The 7050-nt window shown below is 37.3% G+C and overlaps 1 long non-coding RNA gene across 1 annotated transcript; it reads left to right on the top strand.

Moving 5' to 3' along the window:
- The first annotated feature begins 426 nt into the window (after positions 1-426).
- Positions 427-6693, top strand: LOC141427276 (uncharacterized). The gene is made up of 2 exons (XR_012451313.1): positions 427-1073; positions 3790-6693. It is a non-coding gene; the product is annotated as an uncharacterized lncRNA (long non-coding RNA).
- Positions 6694-7050: the final 357 nt, after the last annotated feature.

The raw sequence follows: 7050 nt of genomic DNA, 5'->3' as shown, positions 1-7050 counted from the left end.
TCTTCAAGCAAAATCCAAAAAAAGTAACTTTATTGCATCAAAAGTGCAGCGTGATGCAGTAAATTTTGATGCATTTTACCATTGTATGAGTACAACTGACAGTGTTCGCAGCGAGCATGTAGTGACATCTTATATGGGTGCGTGAGTCAATGTCACAAAATCAAACTATTGTAAATAGGTATCGACTATTTCGTGTGGTCACGTGACCATCACCTTTGGCTCAGATAATACGACAACTAAATGAAGAAAGCATGAGATCACTGAGAGATCAAGTTCAAGTTTCTGAGTCTAGTATCTACTTTTTTTGTTTTTAAATCTGTTATTTTCGGAAGTTGAAACGCCTAAACTATTATTTCTGATTAATGCAAGGACGCAAACTGTAAGTAAGACGAAAAATAGGTAAGTTACTTTAAAAATTGTCATTTAAAATAATATTTTTTTAAGTAACAGACCCAGTCCTCGGCAAAAATTATAACATTGCATACTTTACATACATTATAATGCGGTGCTTCGATCTAGGACAAGTGGTTTAAATTCAACTTACAAATTCTGAACAGATATTAGTTATTTACTCTTACGTAGACAGTAGCGCCACTAATTTAAATAAAGCATATTTATTCTCACAATAAAAGGTGCTAGGTGTAATCACTAAACTAATTAGTTAAAAAATAAGGTCTACATTCAACATACATTGCATGTGTATGTATGAATATCAAGTTTTACAGTGAGGCTCAAATAAATTCCTACATATCACGGCATTTTTACGGCCGCTAAATCTAGGCTCGGTGAATAAAAAGGTTTTCACAATCGAAGTAGTTTTCGTACCTTTTTTATTATTATAACTGGCTAGATAAGTAAAATTTAAACGTCATTATAATACATTTTTGTCACAACGTCAAGTCAATGAGATTGATATTCAAAAGCAATTATGTTTGAATAATTATGGTTTGAACACAAATCAAGAAGTCAAAAAGTTGGCGGACGAGAGGAAATTAGCAAGAGTGCAACTCTTAAACTATTTATGTATGTACGATTCGATGATGAAAAGAATACCTATGTAATTGGATACACGGGTATGTTTATTTTATCATTTTTGTCAGAAACATTAATATTTGTTACAAGAACACCAGAGGCAGGGCTGTAAGAATTTAATTCCTACTGGGTGGCCAAAGTATGGCTTATCGTGTGTACCAAACTTGTGGTCTGCAGCAACCTACTACGAAAACATGCCAAATTTCCCTAACTCTTAGTTGCGTCGTGAACATTTTCACTCCATAGAAGTAAGTCGCTTCCCACCGTCTGTCTGCATATGTACGAGTATGTACTGTATGTACTCTATTATGAAGTGATTCAAGATTTTTTATTTTATTTATAAGTGTGAGAAACGGCAGGGGTTATGGTTTTGGAGCGTATGTATGGTCATTTCTTTCGCACGCTATGCAACAAGGCCTTGATGCATCTTAGCAAACAACAAGACAAGAGCAGAGACAAGAAAATAAGTCTTTGTTAGGAGTGACACAGGTTGTTAATTTTATGCGTATGTTAGTCTGTCTGTGTATCTTTCGGTCGGCCCATCCGTCCGTCCGTCTGTCGATCCGTCCATCTGTCTGTCCGTCTTTCTGTCTGTCTGTGTTTCGAAGTGAACACTACATCATTATTGTCCAGTGATGACATATGGATCCGAGACGTGGTGCTTTACTTTAGGCCTTATAAATAGGCTCAGAGTTGCTCAGCGAGCTATGGAGAGAGCTATGCTTGGGGTTTCTCTACGGGACCGAATCAGAAATGAGGAGATACGTAGAAGAACAAGGGTCACCGACATAGCCAAGCGAATCAGCTCGTTGAAGTGGCAATGGGCGGGCTATATAGCACGGAGAGCGGATGGCCGTTGGGGCCGAAAAGTTCTCGAGTGGAGGCCGCGGATCGGCAAGCGCAGCGTAGGACGTCCACCAACAAGATGGACGGATGACCTGGTTAAAGCCGCAGGTTCGCGGTGGATGCAGGCTGCTGCCAGTTGAAGCAACTGGAGGTCTGTGGGTGAGGCCTATGTCCAACAGTGGACGTCCTACGGCTGAGATGATGATGATGATGATGGTGAATAAAGTTGTACCAACTGTACTTTAGTCGAAAATTTTACTATGACCTTTAAAATTTATAAGTATTTTATTGATAATTAGAAGCAGAGTCTTGAGAAATAGCTCATGTTAGGAGATAAAGAGATCAGAAGAGGTATCGTTAGATTTGTCTCTGTTAGGAGTGACACAGGTTGTTAATTTTATGCGTATGTGAGTCTGTCTGTGTACCTTTCCGTCGGCTCATCCGTCCGTCCGTCTGTTGATCTGTCCATCTGTCTGTCCGTCTGTCTGTCTGTCTGTGTTTCGAAGTGAACATTACATCATTGTCCTATTTTTTTAATTATTGTTTACCAACGCACACACCAAACCTTTTATCCTAAAAAGCTGAAATTTAAGATAAGGAAAAAATGGGATTTATTATGTAGGTACCTACATAAAATTCTACTGGTTCGTAACTATTATTTAGTTTTTAGGGTTCCGTACCTAAAAAGTGCCAACGGAACCCTATTTCTGAGACTCCGCTGTCTGTCTGTCTGTCTGTCCGTCCGTCTGTCACAGGGCTCTATCTCTTGAGTCGTAATAGTTAGACACTTTAAATTTTTACAGATTATGTATTACTGTGGCCGCTATAACAACAAATACTCAAACCAGAATAAAACAAATATTTAAGTTTTTTTTTGCTAATGTCTAATGTTGTATAGATAATGGTACGGAACACTTCGTGCGCGAATCCGACTCGCACTTGGCCAGTTTATTTTTAATACCCAGGGTATTCAATGTTAAATATTTAATTTTACAACTCTATCTCCATATCACTAATCTCTGTAAATTTTACATGCAGGCAGAAAGGAATAGCAAAAATCTAAATTCAATATCAGGATATTTTGAAAAAGATAAGTATTGTTCACAAACCGATCTTAATGACGATGATGATGATGATGATGGTCGTATGTCATCGCTGCCGAATTCTAACTTTATTCAATGAAAGACATGGAGAAACTTTGTCACAAAGACATAGTTCAGATAATTTGATATTACGCTGTCCGTCCGTCTATTTCTATAGGATTACTTAAAACTGAAGCAAACTGAAGTGGCAGTGGGCCGGCCATATCAGCCGAAGAACCGATAACTGCTAAGGTAAACGAGTAAAAGCCTAGCGTGGCGAGGGACGCCCTCAGACTAGGTGGAGCGATGATCTTCACTGGGTAGCTGACAGTAACTGGATGAGAGTGGCCGAGGGTCGTGCTCAGTGGCGTGCAATTGGAGACGCCTATGTCCAGTAGTGGGCTAAGATAGGCCGATGATGATGATGATGATGATGATGACTTAAAATAAGACAATAATCCCACTCATATTATAAATGCGAAAGTTTGTTAGTCTGTTTGTTTAATTCTTTATTACCTTTTCACGTCTAATTCGTTGAACCGATTAGGATGAAATTTGGGATACAGATAGTTTGAGTCCCGTAGAAAAACATAGGGTAGTTTTTTTTTAATCGCAATATTCCCGCGGAATAGCTTATAAACGAATTCTACGCTGACAGAGTTGCGTGCAACAGTATGTAGGTACATTAGGGGATTTACCTACTGATAGTCTGATTTACGTCCATATGCTGTAACTAAAAAGCATCGGTCACTTTATTCGTACACCTAGGTATCTTATAGTCTGTCTGCTAATACTATTTCTGTATTTATTAATACACAATTCCTTTCAGATTCAATGCTAACTAACTGCATATAATTTTGCCTGGAATCATTATATTGCTGAAGTAGCCTAGGTGCTGTCATGCAATATTCAAGGTGAAGAAAAGAAGAAACGTTGAATGTTGATATGCAAGAAATTAAGGAATATCTGACTGATTAACTATGTTTGATTTATTTATTAACGCTGTGTTATAAAGTTTGTTCTAAATAAATATGATGTACACAACGAAATAAAGTCTTCGTAGGCATCTTTCTTTTAGCGTTCCGTGGGTGGAAATTTTAGTGGAGCTTCTAAAAACAAGAATACCAACAGGTATGTAGTTTTTATTTTTTGACCATCAGTGGTGTAGCGGTATAGCAAGCGGTACGGATTACCGAGGACCTGGGTTCGATTCCCAGTGATGGTCTTATTTTTCTGTTTTTTCTGTGCATCTTTATTTCAGTTTGTATTTTCAATTTAGGTTTTACGGGATGACCGTAAAAGTAAAAATTTGGAATTGAAATAAAAAATACAAAAAGATTCCAAAAAACCAATCTTAAGTTTTTATTTGTCGAATGAAACTACAGTAATATCAGATGATGAGATAATAGGGGTACATATATATAAAGTACTATAAAACCGTACAACTTTGACCTTTGAGATAACTTTGCCCAAGTTGTCATTTTTTAAAATATCTGAAATAAAACAAAATTGACTGATTTGTGACCACTTTGTGACATGCACATTTCTAAATCATTTTTGTATATTTTTTTCCCTGTTGTCACGAATAAATCTTTTCTTTTCCCTTTATATCGGAATATTTCTTTATTCCTGACGGGAGTTGCTTCTCCTTTTTAGGGTTCCGTACCCAAAGGGTGCCAACGGGACCCTATTGCTGAGATTCTGCTGTCTGTCTGTGTGTTTGTCTGTCTGTCTTCTACTGGTTCGTAACTATTATTTAGTTTTTATAGTTAGGCCAACGGGACCCTATTGCTGAGACTCTGCTGTCTGTCTGTCTGTCTGTCTGTCTGTCCATCCGTCTGTCACAGGGCTTTATCTCTTGAGCTGTAATAGCTACCCGTGTGATGGGTTAGAATTAGACCTCTCCATTTCTTCCGTGGATGTCGTAAGAGGCGACTGAGGACCGTAGGCCACAGGCTAGCAACCTGTCACTATTGTACCGTTTTCGTCAAACTTAAAACCTAAAATTGCTAAAAGTGGCTCCGAAGCTGTAACGTTTCGTGTGCTTTGCCTACCCCATTTAGGCATACATGTTTGTGTGTACTAGACACTTGAAATGTTGACAGATTATGTAGGTATTACTGTGGCCTCCATAACAACAAATACTAATAATAAAGTAAGTAAAATTAAAAAATAAATGGAGTTGTCATACAAGAAACGTGTTTTTTCCCAGCGTTTTTTGGTTACTAGGCGTTGCTAAAACTTATTAGTGAACTGTTTTAAAAACATTGTACGTACGGAACCCTTCGTATGTACGAGTCCAACTCGAACTTGACCTTTTTTTATCCTGCTAAGGCCTTTTTGTTACAGCTTATATTTAACTCCGCGGGCAAAATATATATCACTAGTAACGTGCTAGCACAAGTCTTTTCGCGATAGTTTTAATCTTCTTCTGCGTGAAACATAAACATTGTAGTAGAAAAATAGTAGAATTATTATATGTTCAATTTTTTTAACAAACGAGTTGGTGTTATGCTCTATGTCACAGGATGACTAAATATTGACTATCCATATCGATAATAATATCACTCATGTTTAGACTTTGCTCATGTCTAGCTTTAGAGACATTCTTGACTGAGCCGGCCGCGATAACTGTAGTAGGTAGTATGGCGTTCTTTTTCGAGTGTCATTGCTACTGAACTGTCAGGTTGCCCTTCAGAAGAAAAGGAAACTCGTGTAAAATGACAATCTCGCATACAGATACCCAGAATCAAGAACCAAAATCAGAAGAATTGTATAAGCTCATATATTGATATTTTTTTATTGTGAGCTTACTTTTTTTTAATTATGTGTAACTATTATTACAAATTATATATTTTTAAGCTTCTGGTACCTTGACTTTTGTATTTAGGACTATTGCATGGTAGGTGCACGCGGCTATTAGCTAGTTTTATAAGATCTCCGCTTACAAATTGTATCTTTCGCGTCACTGCTTTCATTATAGTGGCATCATAATAATGTTTGATTTTGAGTTTGCATTACATTATAGGCACTAAGTAAGTATAGAAGTTAGGTTGGTCAAAACTGTCTTATTGGCTGTACATTTATTTTCATCCAATCTAGTGTCCCAAATTTCAAATTTGTCAATTTTCAAAATCACTCAATATGCTTGACTGAAATGTTTTGAATGAAATCTGGGCCATATTGTCCGAAATAAAGGTCTTTACTTATTATTGTAATAGCTGGTTCAGATTTTCGATCACGAACCCATCTGGACCCGGTCATTTGAAAGGCATGGGACCACAGCCAACATATCTAATATAGATGAGATGAGCAGAATTTTGGAGGTCTATCCCCTAATACACTATTAGGATGTGCTAGCGGACAGGCCTCTACAGTTGTCAGATCCGAACAGTAATTCACATGGAGTGGGCTATGGCGTTATAGGATGCCGCATACAGCATTACCGAGATATGGAGTGAGATAACGGATACCTACCATTCCAATTTTTCCAATATCATATAAATTGTACTTTTAGTAGACGATGACATGCCGTTCACTAAATGGGCCGCTCAAACTATTGACCCCCCGGAACAACGAGGTGTAGTATAATATAATGCTTCAAAAATGTGTTTTACATACTTTTATTCTGACCTAGAAAGACTTGTAATAGTATGTGATATTTTTGATTGGTTCGATTGTATCTATCTTGTCTTGAGTGGATAGAGATTAACGAAATAAATACTTGAATAATTGAGTGGTTTCGGTGTTACCAGGTTCCTTGACCCTTGATGCGTGGCTTTACTGGTATGTCCATGAGGCACATGTGCTGTATGACCAGTGATGTAAATAATGGAGTTGTTCTTTCAATAAATAATAAACTTTATTACATACATTATAATAATTATTTTTATTCTTGGACCACATTTAGATTAACAATGAAAATTGCTACGGGAATATTATATTACCTTATCATTACTATGGCGACGTGTCAAAAGAACGCTGCACATTGCTTCGGGACAGAGAACTTGTTAATTTGCGGAACCTCATATAAATTGATAACAATATTTTTTACTTTACTTCTTCGCTACGAACCGTGCCCCACAACTAC

The sequence above is a fragment of the Choristoneura fumiferana genome, chromosome 4, assembly GCF_025370935.1.
Source record: "Choristoneura fumiferana chromosome 4, NRCan_CFum_1, whole genome shotgun sequence".
NCBI classification, from domain to species: domain Eukaryota; kingdom Metazoa; phylum Arthropoda; class Insecta; order Lepidoptera; family Tortricidae; genus Choristoneura; species Choristoneura fumiferana.
This window is presented reverse-complemented; position numbering and strand designations above follow the sequence as displayed.